Below are 17,537 nucleotides of genomic sequence, written 5' to 3'. Positions count from 1 at the left end.
TGAATCTCAGGACGTAATTATAATAAAGCTGCTGTATCTTATTTATAAGTGACTCACTTCTGCCATTAATGGTGGCAGAGGACTCAGATGCACACTCTTTGGGAACAATGCTACTGATGCTGTCAGGGGTGGGGTGGCAGGATACCTCACCTCTTTTATACATCCATCCTCCCAGCTGTAATTTACCAGTGATAATGCGGGAGGGTCACATGGGCCAGTATCAAAGCCCAGAGTTCTCAGTTTGTACAGCAGCTTGGATGGAGAGGCCCATTGAAACTCTTCACTGCCAGCAGAATGTATGTTAGAAACCTTTCTAGCAGAGAGGATGAAGGTGGAGAGGTTGATGACGGTACCTCCAGGATGAATTAAAAGTGTAGACTCTGGGGTCCAAAAAACCTGAGTTTGAATCTTGGTTCTGCCAGCTTATTAGTTAAGGTATGATTTGGGGCTGTCTTCCCAAGTAAAATATTAGCTCTAATACAGCTGGGACCATGTGGTCTTATTCATAGTTCCCATCACATAAAATGCACTCACAAATGCATAATGGTTTAATGACTATACAAAAGATAAGTTGCTTAATTAGGCCTCAGCTTTCTCATCAGTATAATGGTACTAATACAGCACCACTTTATAGGCTGCTGTGAGAACTGGTCAGTGAAATGTTATGAACAGAATAAGCATTCAGTAATGCCCATGATGACAAAAAGGTGGGTGAAAGAAAGGACACAGCTGGTATAAGCTGGAAAATAGAACTGTTTTCCTACCCCCAGACCAAAAAGTAGCCATAGTACCAGTCATAAGAATGTCCTGAATACATACAGCACTCTACAAGATGTTTTCTTATCCATTGACTCCTAACAACTGGGCAAGAATCACTATTTGTTTTTCAAGAAGGAAACTGAGGTTCAGAAAGGTTGGTGGAATACTCAGAGCTCTCTCTTGCCTTCTAGAGGGTGGAAGGTGTAGAATTTAGACTTCCATGAACATGGTATCTCTCTTCATTATGTAAGGTGTTTTTTTTTTAAAACAACTTTAAAGTCAGATAGTATCGTTTCTTAATTTTCTCTTCATGATTTTTACACATCTTTTGTTAGATATAGTCCTAGTTATTGGATATTTTCTATGCTATTGTACATGTTTTGTGTATATGTATTTTAATTAATGTTCTTTTAGTTATTCATTGGGGAAATAGGTTTGCATTTTGTGTATGGGTTTTATATCCAGGAATGTTGCCAAAATATCATACTAATGTTTTAAAATGTGTAGATTCTTTTTAAAATACTCTGTGTATAATTATAGAAGGTGCATATATCAGTTTTGTTTATTCCTAATTCACTGCTTCTTTTCTCTCCCTTGCCTTAGTTTCCTGCTAACACCTCAGTACAGCAATGAATTGAAGGGGTAATGGTAGGCATCTTTCCTTATATGGACTCCTGTGGGGGAGCTGATTATTAAATATAATTTTACTCTAGGTTTTCTTTTTTTAAAGAGAGAATTTTTTAATATTTATTTTTCAGTTTTTGGTGGACACAACATCTTTATTTATTTTTTATGTGGTGCTAAGGATCGAACCCAGCGCCCTGCGCATGCTAGGCAAGAGCGTTACTGCTTGAGCCACATCCCCAGCCCTTACTCTAGGTTTTCAATAGAATTTGTCAGATTAAAGGAGTTCCTTCCTATTCTCAGTTTGCTGAGTATTTCTTTTCTTTTTAGTCATAAATGGAAGTAGAGTTTTAACAGATGCTTTTTCTGCATCTGCCCAAATGGTCACATGATTTTTCCCCAATCTATTGACCCAGTGCATGACCTTGAGTTTGACATTTCTGAAGTGAACCCAAGTTGCATCATACTGTAGCATCTTTATTTCGAGATTATCTTTGCTAACCTTTCTGCTTAGGATTTTTTTTTTTTTTTTGGTACTGGGGATTGAACTGGACTCAGGGGCCTTTGAGCACTGAGCCCCATCCCCAGCCCTTTTGTATTTTATTTAGAGACAGGATCTCACTGAGTTGCTTAGTGCCTCACTGTTGCTGAGGCTGGCTTTGAACTCATGGTCCTCCTGCCCCACCCTCCGAGTTGCTGGGATTACAGGCATGCATCATCATGCTCGGCTTTGTTTAGAATTTTAATGTGAGTTCAAGTTCAGGAGTGAAATTCCCTGGTGATTTCCTTGTGTGTGTGTGTGTGTGTGTGTGTGTGTGTGTGTGTGTGCATGTGCTTCTTTCTCAGTCTTTGGTGTCAAGGTTTGCTGACTTATGAGACAAGGTGGGCAGGGTTCCCACTTTACTGTTCTCTGAAAACAATTGCATAAGCTCTGAATGTTGATCATCATTGAGTGTTAGGTGAACTCACCAGTTAGACCCTCAGTGGGTGGACACTGAAGCAGAGAGTGGGGAGGGAAACCAGTGTCAACTAAGTCTAAGGAGGAACTTTTCAACAGCTAGAGGCTCAGACTGCCTTGGGTGAAAGTAGACAGAGTGCCATGGGGAGAGCCCAGTCTTGGACACCGAATGAGGTTTCTGCCATCCAAGTATCCTAGATGAAGGGCACTCAACCCATGGTGAAATCCAGATGCTCAAGAGCTGCACTTGAGTCTCTTTGTGGTTTTAAAATTGTTGTGGCTGCTGTAGACTGTACATGTGAATTGTTATTCCATGGTGATCACAGATTGAGGGATTTTACTTTCTTGATTGTGTATTCCTGTTCCAGTTGATGGGCTCTCCTGTCCTGTTATCGGTTTTTGTGAAATCTCTACCTTATGACCTCTACCTTATGGTCATACCCTCTTCTGCAAATTCACTTACTTTCCCTACCAGTTAGCTAGATATGGGCTAGTTTCTTAGCTGGAATATTCCCTTAATTTCCTTTTTTTTTTTCTTAATCTTTTTTTTTTTCCTTAGTTCTCGGCAGACACAACATCTTCCTTTGTATGTGGTGCTGAGAATCGAACCCGGGCCGCACGCATGCCAGGCGAGCGTGCTACCGCTTGAGCCACATCCCCAGCCCAATTTCCTTTTTTTAAAAATGCCAAATACTGGCCTAACTTGGGTCATCTCTTGGGTCAACTCCCATAACAATGATATGAGCTAATTACTTTTACTCCATTGTTCAGATAGGAAAATCAAGGTTTCTACTTGTTATCTTTAGTGGCTTCACATTTCACACTAAATTATCACTCTCTAACTTGGTGTAAGATGAAGGTCTAAATTGATTTTCTTGTTACCAAATTCTTCCATTGTGTTTATTGAATCCTCCTTCCTTTCTCACTACCTGCACATCCTATGCCACCTGTATGGAATTACTGAATATCTTTGGAGACAGAACCCCAGGATGGCACACAACTCTAGGAAACACTATTTTAATGGTTCTCAGCCTGAGTTCTCAGGGCTTGTAACCTAGAAATCCATTATTAGTGATGGGGGTCTATCTAGGCTGTCTGTTCTGGTCTGTTGGATTGATTCATCAGACAAGGTGATGACAGGAGACAAAAGGCTCATGACAATGGGATGATTGAGAACAGTTTGATAAAGAAACTATTACCTTGTATAAACTTTTTTGGTTTAGGGAACCACCAAGGGGTGAGTGGGACAATGCCCTAGGGTGTCAGTGGGGCGAGGAGAGCTTTTCTACCTTTATGATTGGAGGGGAAAGAGAAAGGAGCAACTCTTGGAATATGGAGAGAGAGCTGGCATGTAGATGGAGTATGCAGCCACCAGGTCATGAGGGAGCCACAGGAGGAACACCCCCATCACACCCTCCTGTGGCGTCCCAGGGCTACACCCAGCCAGGAACAGAGGGAGGGCAAGCAAGTCTCTCCTGGGGTCCGTGTAAGCAGAGAGCAGGTATGATGGAGTGGGATTGCCATGGTGTTTGGATGATGATTTGTATTGTGTGTGTTTTCATAGCTTACAAACATATCTGCTGCCTCCTCATTTTTTTTTCTTTCAAACTTTTCCAGGAAGTTTTCACTCAGTTTATCTTTATTTTTTTATTTTATTTATTTATTTATTTATTTAAAGAGAGAGTGAGAGAGGAGAGAGAGAGAGGGAGAGAGAATTTTTAATATTTATTTTTTAGCTCTTGGCGGACACAACATCTTTGTTGGTATGTGGTGCTGAGGATCGAACCCAGGCTGCACGCATGCCAGGCGAGCGCGCTACCGCTTGAGCCACATCCCCAGCCCAGTTTATCTTTATTTACTGGCTGTTCTTTCACTGCTCCTGGAGAGACTTACTGACCATTATTAAATGAATACAGGCTGCTGCCCCTCACCCTGAGCCCATGTGAGGCAAAGTTCCAGAGCCAGCCCACACCTGTGGGCCAGAGGGTCTTAGAATATGGCTTGATCTCAGCTGTACAAGGGTAGCCACATTTTCTTCTCTCTGCAGTATCTAAATGCCTGTGTGCAGGGACCACCCTGATGGGCCTATGTGGAGGTCAGTTCCAGCCCCCTTGGAGGACTGAAGACAGTCTAGCTCTTTACAGCACCTTCCAAGGTCTCCCAAGAGTGAATTTGGGAGAAATGATCAGTTCTGCATTTAAATCAGATCATCACAGTCTCTCCCTGAGAACAAGTTCATGCGAGGCCAAAAGAGACAAAATGCAATTGTATGTATAAATTGAGTTGCAGAAATGATGCTTGTAAATTCAGTGAACAATTAAGAGCTAAGGCTTCAGAATCTGAGGGCCATAGTTTTGGATTCTGGCCCCTCCACTTTCCAGAGTATATCCTGGGCAAGTCACATATCCTGTCTGTGCCTCAATGCCCTCAACCATATGGTTGGATTGGTGACATTACAGTTATGCACCACATAGGGATGTTTTGGTCAGCATTGCACTGTGCATATAGGGACATGGTCCCATCAGATTATAAGGAGGCTGAGAAGCCCTTGTTATCATAGGAGATGACAGTTCCATGAGTGTTATTGCCCCTGAAGACCTTCCAATGAGATATGATGTGGAGGTGGAAGACAGTGATATTGATGATCATGGCCCTGTGTCAACCTAGGCTAATGTATGTGTATGTTTGCATCTTAGTTTATCCTGCAAAAGTTTGAAAAGTAAAAAACTAAGAACAAAAACTAATTTTAAATAGAAAAAATTTATAGAATAAATATAGAAAGGGAAAAAATTCTGTCCAGCTACATAACATGTACGATTTAAGTGAAGTATAGTCAAAAAGTTTTTAAAGTGAAAAACTTTATAAAGTAAAAAAAAAAAAAGAAGTTCCAATAAGCAAAGGTTAATTCATAATATAAAAATATAAGTTTTTTTTAAATATAAATTTCATGTACCCTGAGGATAGAGTGTTCATAAAGTCTGCAGTAGTATACAGAATGTGTCTGGCCTTCATATTTACTCGCCACCGGCTCAGTGACTCACTCAGAGCAACTTCCGCACTAGCAAGTTCCATGCATGGCGATGGCCCTGTACAGGAGTACCAGTCTTTTCTGGTACTATGGTACTAGTATAAGTACCATACTTATACTATACCTTTTCTATGTTTAGATATGTTTAGATACAGTATTATGTCCAATTGTCTACAGTGTCCATGTTGTAACATGCTGAATAGGTTTGTAACCCAGAGCAGCAGGCTATCCCATTACCATAGAGCCTGGATGTGTAATAGGCTAGACCATCCAAATTTGTGTAAGTGTACACTAAGATGTTCACATAACAATGAAGCTACCTAATGACACTCATCAGAATAAACCCCCATTGTTCGGTGATGCATGACTGTATTAACTTCCAGGACTGTTTTTAGTCTTAAATGAGTCATGAGTCATGCAGTTTGAAAAAATGAATATTTGAAAAGTACTTATAAGAGTCTGGCAAGGCCTAATTATTTATTAAATAAACCAATTAATATATAGTATATGGATTTCTTTTCCCTTGAGAGATTGGGCATTATTTTGTCAAGTTCCAAAACATAACCCATTGGGTTTTTAAAATTTGAAATTGTATTAGCCCTGTATATTAATGTGAAGACCTATTGCATTAAGGACATTTTGGTTTGGTCCGTCCTGCTGGTTGTTACTGGTGTTTCCTCTGAGAAGACCTGTTGTACATTATAGCTCCTTAGGGCTCTTTGCTGAGGCTGTGTGAGAAAGGGTCCTCAAAGAAAGTGTTGGAACCTAGAGGCAAGAGGGTTTGGTGACCACTATGGGATTTCAGAGTCTTCACCTGGACTCAAATTCTAATGCTACCCACAGAGACATGTGTTTGATCCCAAAGGAAGCATTTTAACCTTCCTGGACTCAGTTTTCTCATATGTAAAAGGATAACAATACTAATACCCATCTAAAAGCCTCTTCCTCCTGATCCTAGGAAGACTAGCAACTTCTATCACTGAGGACACAAATGTCCCCTCCTCATGAGGCCCAACTAGTTTTAAGCTGACACCTCCACCCTAATCTAGCCATTCTTCCTTTCATTGTCTGCATGGCCCCAACCAGCCTGTCAGCCCTAGCTGTGTGGGGAAATTATCTCTCTGGATCACTGTTCCCTTGCACTGCCTTCATTCCTTTTGATACTTAGTAAGTGCTCAATAAAAACCTCCCAAAAAGAAGAATGAAAGATAGATCCTAAAACTCAAGTGGTAGGTGGTACCTTGCTCATGTCAATGGCTGTGCAGTCTACAAAGATGGTGTCTGTCTGCTGACCACAGCTCTGGCACTTGAACAACTTGCAAATCTTCAGATTAAATGGCTTTGAGGGCATTTTGGAAGTAGTAGGAAACACAAGGCAAGGATGGGTTCTTTTCACTGTTGATTCAGAAGCTCGATAAATATTTGTCACTTGCCCATTGATTGATTCTCACAGCACCTTGCACCAGGCTTGACTAGGGCTCTGAGAAGCTCCATTAGCAAGTCAGGAACACAAGATAGATGAGGTCCCCTCCTCCTCTTCTCCCCTTTGGGAGCTGGGAGGGGCCAGTAAATAGCATTGCTTCTTGCAACCTGAGCTCTGTCCAACCGAGAATTAAGACAAAAGGCAAAGCAGTCAGAGAACAAAATGTCACCATTACCAATCAGAGTGATGTGGGGGCATGTTGGGTTGCCAATGCTGAAGGGCAAAACTGACAGGGTTTCCCTCCCCAGGTTCAGGCAGTACTGCCCAGAGCAGCCCCTCTCCTTCCTGGTAGAGAGCAGGACAGCACCATGCTCCCTACTGGCAGCCTGGCTCCTAAGGCAAGCAGAGTTTGAGTTCTACTTGACTATTTAATTTCTTGGATTCGTCCATAAATATGTCATACCCAGAGGGGCCCAGGGGACAAGGAAATGAGGAGATGGAGAGAAGCCGTGGCATCAGAGTGATGAAGCGCCACATATCATGTGGAAGGAGACAGAAGGATTAGGCAAGAAACATTTTTCTGTTCTTGGTGGGGGGATCCAGAAGTCTCTGATGCCTGCTTATTATTTCTAACAGCAGAGAGTCAAGAAACAGGGTCCCTAACCTTCCTGATCCTCCCTCTGGCTGACTGAGGAAGACATTCCAGACCTGGGCTTCTGGGTCATTACATGATCTGGTCCTCTCAACAGCTCTGAGAGGTAAGCTTTAGTATGCCCATTTTATAGATGAAAAACTGAGGTTAGACATGCTGATTCACATTCTAGAGTAGATCTGGGGAGACTATGACAGTGGCCCAGATGAAAGAGAATGGTTGCTTGACTGGGCAGGATGGTGACCATGGAGCAAATTGGAAGGATTGAGACTGGAGAAGAGGCAGGAGGGCTGGACAGGTGGATAGGTGCTGTGCAGTGGGATGTGTCATTATTGGCAGGTTGTGTTGGAGCTGTGCTCTTGAATAACTTGTTCTTATTTTGTTTAGATTGGGGGTTGGGGTTTGAGGTTTGGTTTATTTACTTATTTATTGCTTTTTTTTTTTTTTGGTTGTACTTTGGGTAGAATAGATGTGACCCTTCTAGGCAGAGATTTTGCAAAGAATTAAAAATTCCACAAGCATCGCAGCACCTGTGCTTCTCAGTGGAACTGAAGCTGGTGATCACTCACTCCTAATTGGAGTGGTGGCCGAGTGCCTTAGATGGAGTGGAAGCATGCAGGGCTGAGGTGGGGAGCTAACAAGAAAAGGTGTTTGGGTCTGTGAGCTGTCTGTTAATTAAGGGGGTCCTGTGACACCCCTCCCCCACTTTCTTCTTGCCTTTCCACAGTCCCCTTACTGGTGACTGTTGCTGCATCCTATTTCCCTGTCATGTTGCCTGGCTCCTTGCCTCCTTCTGCATCCTTCCTGAGCATCTTCCTTTCTGTGGCAGCCCGAGCTTAGGCTTCCTCCTCCCTCCTAGGACCCCTGACACCCACTTCCCTGTCCCCAGGAAGCCGTCTGTTATCCCGAGGAATGAATCTCTTTTCTAGGAATGAATCTGACTGTGTTACTTCCCTGCTCACAGTCCAATGGCATCCTCTGCAGCCATCATGTAGAAGGAATCCTTAGTTGTACCACTTGAAAAGATGTCTGTGATAAATGCATTGTTGAGTGGTAACGGAAGTGGCAGAGTACCAGAGACAGCATAAGATGGCAGAATGCCATGCATGATCACAGGCATGGGCTCCAGGGCCATACTGACAATGTCACTTAGTAACTGTGTGACCAGGAAAAAGTGTTTCAGTTTCCTCACCTATGAAATGGGAATGCTAATGGTTCTCACCCTTTTTTGCAAGGATTAAAGAAGTTAATGTGTCTAAAATATGAGCCTAGTGCTTCGCTCCCAGTAGCACTCACTAAATGTGAGCTGTTGTCATGGCCACATCAGTGCCTGTCATTGTGTATGTTTACAAATATGTGTATGTACCTCTCTCCTCTTTTACCTCCTTCAGGACTTGGACTAGAGGTGTTCTCTTCCAGGAAGCCCTCCCTGATCACCTTTATCACTACCAAGACTGGGTTAGGGTCCTTTTCCGAACTTGTAGAACTACATGGACCTATGTCTGCCACACGCATACCACTCTGTAGTCACCATCTATCTCCCCAAGGCTGTAAGCAGCCTGAGGATGTGGGCCATGGCTGATTCCCCATTATATCCTTGACACCCTTCAGAGCACCAGGAACATAGCACATCCCCAGGAAGTTTTAAATGAATAAATGAGTATGAGCAGGGCTTTGAAACATAAAGCTTCAGTGGGAAGCAACTTGGAAACAGGACATTGCAGGCAGAAGGAACAGCAGGGGCAAAAGCACGGGAGTAGGGGGAGAGACACATGACTGGGCTGTCCACATCATAGAATGTGACTTAGGAGAATAACAGAAAGTTATTCAGGTGGGCAAGATGGGTAGGGGCATTAGGAATGTTTTGTGTAAAGAAAGGAAGGTAGATGAAGTGGGGGTGGGTGTGAAGCAAGATGTATTGGGGGAATGAGTCTTCTATTTACACTGGGATTCCCGGTCTGGAGTCAGGGTCAGGTGCTTCTGTGACACCAGGTAGTCATCATAATGTACGATAAACACTTGTTTTACCTGTCTCTGTCTACCACCAGATTGCAGACTCCTCTAGAGATGGAAACTTGGGGTAGGTTTAAAAAAAAACTCTAGAAATCTTTTGCACAAAGATAAGCTATTTCTTCTTCCATAAGTCCTTTTTCTCTGCACGTAGGGCTGCGGTCATAAAGTGTGTTGTGCTTCCTGACATCTGCATCCTAACAGGTGTCCCTACAGTTCTTCTGGGAACACCAGGTGTATGGCTCCTGCACTCATTTGAACTCATTCTCTCACCCCTGCCTCCTTTGGTTAAGGCTTGACTACAACTTACAACAGATGCAGCCTAGAAGTTTATTCCTAGGTGAGACTAGCAGGCTGCAGAAGAAAATGTTCTCTCCCAAATTGTTGGGACTAAATTGAATATTGCTTATGAAACCCAAATTGGGAAAGACGGTGCCTGTCCCAGCAGCAGAGGTGGCAGCAAGGTGAAATAGGAGTCAGAGTCTGTTTATGGGTATGGTGAACTTACTATGTGCTGGGGATTGCAGAGGACAGACTGACATGACTGCTGCCCTTACAGGTGACATGATGGAGAAGACAGATGAGTCACGACAATTAAGTGGGGTGTGACAGTCTCTGATGGGGCAGCACAGTGCTAAGGGAAGTTTAAAGAGGTTAAGTGACTCACCCAAGGTCACATAGAAAGTAAGTAGCCAAGTTGGGGTTTAAACTGAGATCCTCTGTCGCTTTTCACTGTGCTACAAAACCCCTTAAGGTGTGATGCCAATTGCCTGAAATATTTTTGGCAGTTGTTCAATGGCAGTGTTAGTTAATCCTCCTGATTCTTCTTGTGGTTTCTTAGATTACATTCATCCTTTCATTTCCTTAAGGTTCCAGGAGCTGAATGTAGACCCTTTCTCCTGAGTTCCAGGCTAGATAATAGGAACAAGTCATGAAACTAATCCTTGGGTTTTTGAGGTTGAGTGTTCCCTGATACATAGAGTTTATTTCTCCCTTTCTCTATTAGAGGCAGGTGAAAGAAAAAACAGTCAAGTAGGGAAGAGAAATCAAAAGAACATTTAGCTCTGTGGATTGAAGCACAGCCATTGAGTGAATCACAGGGATTTGGACACCCAAGGTTTGAAGCTGACATTGGGCCAGATTGTCCTATCAGTGCCAAGAATCGTTAAGGGTGACCTTCCTATGTCACTTCTGAATATGGAGCAAAGCCTTCTCTGCCATCTTGGTCCCTAGGAGAAAATCTGTAGAATTGAGCACCTTTCTGATGAATACATTTTTCTGTCTTTCATCCCAGGCCCAGAGCTGTGTGTCTGTCTATGCTCTAAATGGTACTTTGGAGCAGACCTCAACTTCCATGATTATTAGTTTATAAAATAAAACTTTCATAAATCTTATTAGCATCACCAAACACAGGGTAAGGTCACCAAGATATGCATTGAGCACCTACTATGTAGTGGACATTATGCTGAGCACTTCATGTGTATTGCATCATTTAATCTGTAAATAACTTTGTGAAGTCGAGATGGTTATTATCTGTACCTTTGAGACAAGAAACTGAAAGTTCAGAGACTTGAAATATCTTACCTGAGGTCACACAGCTAAAAAATGGAATGAATTGGGATTAAAGCCAGACCTTACTCCCAACCATGTGCTTTTCTCCACAAGTGTTTAGGGGGAGGTGGAGCTTTGAGAGCTGAGGGAGGCAGCCCTGTCCTTCAGAGGAAAAACTTGGCCCCCAAGAAGGAAGGGACTTGCCCAGGGCCACACCTTCTGTTGGTGGCAGAGCTGGCTCTGAAACCAATTCCTCTGATCTGTAAGGCTACCTATTCTGGTTCCCTTTTGAGACTTATCAAGTCTTTTAACCAAAGCCACAGGCTCTTTGCAGCTGGCTCTTTCATTTGTCTGTCCACACTGGCCAGCAAGCGCTTTCCCACACTTGGTTCAGGCTTCCTCCCCATCACTGTGTCCTTGCTGCCCACAGACCTTCCCACTTCCTCTGTCAGTGTGAATTCTGTGTTCCTATTGCAGTGCTCACTTAAACTTAATGATTTGGGGGTTAATATAATTTTTATGATAATAAAATATACATAATAAAATGGGCACATAAAATGGCATATGACTTGTATCTCAATAACGCTGAGAAGGGACAGGTAGAAATGCCCCTCCAGGTCTCCCCTCCCATGATGCCTCTTCCAGGAAGGCTTTCCTTTGAGAAGGTTATTAGGGTTGCAGAGCTCAGAAGCAGGCCTGGTTTAGACTCTGCTAATGTGGCCTACTGCTGAATATGGGGATGTAAGCAAGACAGAACATAGTGTCACCACTATATTGCCAGGCCCCATGGGGAGCTGGAGGGCCATTTCGAACCAGACTGCTACTAGAGACCCATTATCCTGTCCCCTCTTCCATAGCAGCCCTCTGCCTTCCTCTCTAATGCAGGACAGTGGAGGTGACTGTCCTCACTGCCCAACTATTGTTCTTCTTGCTCTCACCACCTTGTTCTTCCCTCTCCTTATCCACCTTTTGTGCATTCAACAACTTTTTACTGAGCACATTGTTTGCCCCAGCTGTGACTCTAGGTACTTGGGAAATGCGGCAGGAGGAGCAGACAATATTCCAACCCTAGTGGAACCTCATTCTGAGCTGCTGGCTTCTGCTCGCCTGTGACATCTACTGTCTCTGGCTTCTAAAGGTCCATAACATTGGCTGTTCCCTGGCTTCTGCAGGCCCATGGCATCCATAGTCCTTTCTCTCTGCTGGCCCATGATGTCTGTTGTCCTTTGGCTTCTGCTGGTGCATGACATCTGTTGTTCATGGTTCTGTGGCCTTGTGAACTTCTGCAGCTTCCTGGGTTTTGATTTCTGCTCCTGGTTCTTGTCAGCCTCTGCTTTCTGTATGTTAAATTTAGCCTTTCAAGATGGAATCTCTTTCATTCAGCAATTTCTGCTTGGCCAGAAATTTTTCCTGGGTCACCCCACAGATAGCACACCCATGACTGTCTTTAGCCCATGGCTGGTCCAGGTACCTGTGCTGATGAGTCACAGTCTCAGCTTATCAAAAGATCACATTTTATTGGTTCAGGTGATGCCAGAGACTATTCTGAGATACAGGAATGAACAAGAGGGGTAGATCCTGTCTGCCTAGGGCTTACATTCTAACAGAGGAATGTGCGAGAAATGAATTGACAATGACTGTAAAATGCAGTGTTGAAGATTTGTGACAAGCCAGGCGTGGTATACATTCCTGTAATCCCGGCAACTAGGGTGGTAGAGGGAGGCAGGAGGATCATGAGTTCCAGGCCAGCCTTAGCAACTTAGTGAGAACCCTGTCTCAAAAAAAAAAAAAAAAAAAGTAATAAGCAGATGGTGTGTGTGGGGTCCCTTTACATAGGATGGGAGGAGTTCACACTTGAATCAAGTGACGAATTGAGGTATGCTCCTGAGGGAAGAATATTCTGTGGAGATGGAACAGCAAGACCCTGGGCTAGAGATAGGTTGGAATATTCTAGAAATAGTGAGGCTCCCTGAGTAACTGAACAAAATGTGTAAGGTCTAGTGTAAGGGATGGTGTCAGACAGGTCACCAGCCAGGCATGGGAGGCCCATTTTTGACAGCTTCGTCCCCAGCCTGTGGTGCTGTTGGAGGTTGTGGAACCTCAAGAGGTAGGGTCTAGTGAGGGATCTTAGGTTACTGGGGTGTGCCCTTGAAGAGGATAGTAGGACCCTGCCCCTCCCTCCCTCTTTTCTTGACCATTGTGAGGACTTGGCTTTTTCCTAGAGGCCACTGCTGAGGTTTGAGCTTCTAGCAACACAATTGGGTGTGGGGTGAAAAGCACCATCTTGGCTGCTGGGTGGTGGTGGTGAGGGACTCCATAAGAGACTAGTGCTGACCTCCAAGCTTCGGTGGCTATGGCCTGGACTAGAGAGCAGTGAATAGCCCCCAGGTATAGCTTGCAGATGAACTGAGCATAATGGATGTCTCTCTTGTGCACTTCCCTCAAGTCCCCAGAGGGACACAAGCAATGCAGTCCTTCTGCTCCTGCAGTGCTTATCCCAGGTGCCACAATGGATTTTTTGATCCTTAACCAGAAGACAATAATGGTGTCTTCCTCCTGGGGTCATTGTGGGCATGACAGGCCCTAGTCTCAGTAGGTGGGAGCTGTTATTGTTTAGGAACACAGGGGATGTGGGTGTTTCAGGATAGAGGAAACACCTCAGGTGGAGTTCTCTCAGTGGATTTGGCTATCCCTGACTCTGTTGTGACCAGAAACCCTGGAAGTGGAGTCTTTTTAATTGGAAATGGAGAAGCTACTCCTTTACTGTGTTCAACCAGGAGCCAGGGACTTTCTCTCACTTATTTAAGTACATACAGCCCCTCTGAGCAATGGGAGTGCCCATCTCTGTTTTGTAGCATCTTGGAGGTGAAGGAATTCACCTCAGGGCCTGCAACAAGTGGCAGAGCAGGCTAATTGGCTGAGCCTCAGCCAAGAGGAAGAATGGTGTAGTGATTCAAGACCTGGGGTTGGGACCCACAGAAATCTGAGTTTGATGTTGGGTCTGCCACTGACTGGCTGAATGACCTGGCCATGTCCCTTCCTCTCTCTTTGTCTTGGTTTTCTTATCTGTAAAATGGGGTAATAATGGGCTCCTCACCTGCTTCAGGTGAGGAGTTAGGAGGAAATGGATGTGAAGTCTTAGGCAGGACCCATATATAGTGGACACTGTGCAGATAAGAGCTCCCCTCTCCTGTTCCCTGGCCTGTGTGTCTGGCTCTGCATGGCATCCCTGCCAGCATTTTGAAGTAGATGTCTCATTGCCAGACGCTGTCATGGAAACCAAGAGATGGGGGAAATAGGAGGGGCCAGAGTGGGGGTGGGAAGGGGATGTCCTTCCCTTGCTCACCCTCTGGCTCACCTTAGCCAGCTCATTGTAACAAATGATGGCTCAGAAGAACAAAGTGGATATGGGAGGACAAAATGATAGAGGAGACAAAGGCCAGCTGGGATGAGCTACTACCTTTGACTGTACAATTAGTAAAGAATACTGAGTATAACCTGCAGGGCCAGGTGCAGCCATATCTCAGGCTCCCTGAGGCCTGGGCAGGCTGGAACAGGGATATGACTCATGCTGAAAATACTTGTCCATCTGCCATTATTTCTGCATCTGAGAGAGGCATTGCAGCCATTTCCCTGTGAAACACTCCTTACCCCATGTCTATCAAGTCAAAGGATCATCAGCTTTGATGATCCTTCCAGCTGCTCCTCTGAATCGATGGCAAAGTGAGTTGTTCACTGTCTTGCAAACAAAAAGAGCTTGTTTGAGATTACCTGGTCCCCGTCATCCATTATCTTTCAGTACTAGATCCTTTTTTGACACCGAGTTCTTCAGGGCTGAGTTGGAAACCTGACCTATGGATTAATGACCCTTCTGAATCTTAATGTTCTTGCCTGTTAAAGGGGTTGATTGCAGGACCTGCCCCACGGATCCAGAGAAGTATGTACAAGTGGTATTGTTATTACTGTCATTTCATACCCTCTAAACTCAGGAGCAAGGAAGGAAACAGGAAAAAACTCTTAGGATATGCTTTGTTTATAAAATTAAATAATTTATTTTTGAGATGAAATGAATCTTGCAAATGCTTTCTTCCTTGAAAGTTTCAGGTCAGTTTATCAAGTGTTTATTTGTACCTACTATGTGACACTGGAGCTTGTTAGAAATGCAGAATCTTAGGGCTGGGGTTGTAGCACAGTGATGGAGCACTTGCTTAGTATGTATGAGGCCCTGGGTTCCATCCTCACATCACATAAAAACAAACAAACTAATAAATGGTATTGAAAAAAAGAAAGAAAGAAAGAAAGAATCTCAGGCTCCACCCCAGAATCAGAGTCAGCATTTCGACAAGCTCTCCAGGGAACACCCATGCACATGAAGGGCACAGGACTAGCCAGTACCACACCAAGTTGCCACCAGCCATCACCTGCTCTGTTTCCAGGCCCTGGCAAAGGCGGACATTTGCTTTTCAAGCAGCTCAAGACTCCTGTTCAGAACGAGGAAGGGACTTCCCCAGCTCTGCTCTGGAACTGCTTTGAAAGATGTCTAAGTCTCCCTTTTAAGGCCCCCTGCCAGGGGTCCTTGGTCAGTTCATCTCTCTTTTGCCTCACTGGAAGCAGGATCAAGTGAGACACTGAAGCACAATTTACTCATTTCATAAGAGGAAACTGTTCCTGACTCGTGTTAAAAACAATCTCTAGAGAAAGTTATTTGGGCAGGTACTTTTCGGCTCCTACTGTGAGGTGGCTTGTCTCCAAGGACAGGGCACCCAGTCCTGTGAGTCAGTTGCTTCACAGTCTTCATTTATTCATTTGTGTATTCTCTTAAAGAGAAAATGATGACACAGTCTCCTTCATCTCCAAGGACATAGAATACCAAGCCAAGTGATTTGCGCTTTTGCTAAGTAGGGAGCCATGGAAGCATTCTGAGGAGGAGAGTGACAGGTTGAATATTGCCTGTTGAAAGGGCACTCTGTCAGCAATGAAGTATGGAGAAGAAGGGTCTGCAGACTTTATTGTGGAGGCTGGTACAGGAACCCATGTGAGAAAAATGAGGCTTGGGTCCAGGCAGTGGCCCTATTTGGTCACACTGTATCAACTCTCAGGCCAAGCTTTGTCTACTAAGTGGGCTATGGCTTTAAGGATTCTGAATCCCTAATTGATCTCATCTGGTGGAGGCTTAAGCAGCTGCTGCCTTTGAAGCAGCAACTTACAGCTGACTGAGAATAGAATTTGGAAATCTTTCTGGGCCATATGTGACAGATAAAGGCATCTATTTTGATCCAGACAGATTAGGAGTTATTGGCAGCAATTTCAGCTTGACTTGGGAATCCCTCCTAATGCTCACCCCAGCCCCTGGGGTTATGTGCAGAAGAGTCTTCTGAGGGACTCTGGACTCAGAGTAGAGAACAGAGAGGACTGTGTTAAAGGCTTGGTCTTCAGCTTGATGCTGTTTGGAGGTGGTGGAACCTTTAAGAGCTGGAGCCTAGTTGTAGGTCTTCAGGTCATTGGAGCCATACCCTCTCAAGGGAATTATGGAGCCCCAGTCTCCTTCCCTTTCTCTCTTTACTTCCTAGCCATGAGATCAGTGTTGTTGCCCTACCGTGGACTTCTCCACTTTGGTATAATGCCTCAGCCCAAAGCACCAAGGCCAATTGATCAGGTACTGAAACTTCCTATACCCAGAAAAGGATAGAGACTTTTGGTTAGCAGAAACTGACTTTGAAGCTCACCTTACCATTTACCGTGTGCTCTTGGATGATGAACTCACTTTGAGTTGACTTAGTCTTTTTTTCTGTACAGTGGGAATAACAGCAGCACTGATGATGTGAAGTTATTATGAATTCATGAAATATTACATAGCTCATATTTGGCATGTTATAAATAAAGGGTAGCTGTTAAATTATTATTATATTTTAATATTGCTATTATCCATAAAACTTTATTTACAATGGATAAATCATTTATTTTACCTTTAAAGACTCTGAAAGAAGTCCTGCAGTAAAAACTGCTTGATTTTCCTTAATCTGATATTTCTGAAATCTATTTGATCTTTTGGAGTCACCTTTTTCATATAATAGCCAGGAGATTCTAAGGAATTCATGCTCTGTGAGACTTGCTTTGGGAAATACTGATTTTGTGTCTTGGAAACACCCTAGGAAGCCATTATCTCTGGGTCAGGTTTTAGTCCAAACATGAATCCTTTGATGTAAAGAGTTGTATCTCATTGCAGTTCCTCCTATTTCCTCTTCCCCTAAGACAGGCACTCAGAAAGAAAGGCATGAGGTAACCATTCCAGAATCATAGGGCTAGGAGGTAGAAGTGGACCTTGGGGTTTAGCCTTGCCCTAGAAAAAGGACTTATCCTTCAGTACCCCATTCCTGTGTTCACTTCTCTCAGAAGCTTATACATCTTGCTCAGAGAGCATTAATTGACCATTTCTACACAAGGTAGTAGCCCTGGTGGAAACCACCCATTCAAGACATACCACAGTGGACCATGGCTGTCTGTAACATGACTATCTCCCTGGCTAGACTGT

General features: G+C 44.0%; 1 protein-coding gene across 4 annotated transcripts in view; it reads left to right on the top strand.

Annotated features, from left to right (window-relative positions):
- The window catches only part of Hrh1 (histamine receptor H1), a 92,763-nt gene that overhangs the window by 3,396 nt on the left and 71,830 nt on the right, over positions 1 to 17,537 (top strand). The window contains exon 1 of one of the 4 annotated variants that reach the window (XM_040290917.2): positions 7,425 to 7,550. The exons of the other annotated variants lie outside the window; for them this stretch is intronic. The gene's annotated coding sequence lies outside the window, so the exon portion shown is untranslated. Of the gene's footprint in view, positions 1 to 7,424; positions 7,551 to 17,537 lie in introns of those variants that run through there. 4 annotated transcript variants of the gene reach the window in all.

This window comes from Ictidomys tridecemlineatus, chromosome 16 (assembly GCF_052094955.1).
Source record: "Ictidomys tridecemlineatus isolate mIctTri1 chromosome 16, mIctTri1.hap1, whole genome shotgun sequence".
In the NCBI taxonomy this organism is placed as follows: Eukaryota; Metazoa; Chordata; class Mammalia; order Rodentia; family Sciuridae; genus Ictidomys; species Ictidomys tridecemlineatus.
The sequence above is the reverse complement of the archived record's forward strand: the minus strand, read 5'-3'. Positions and strand labels throughout refer to the sequence as shown.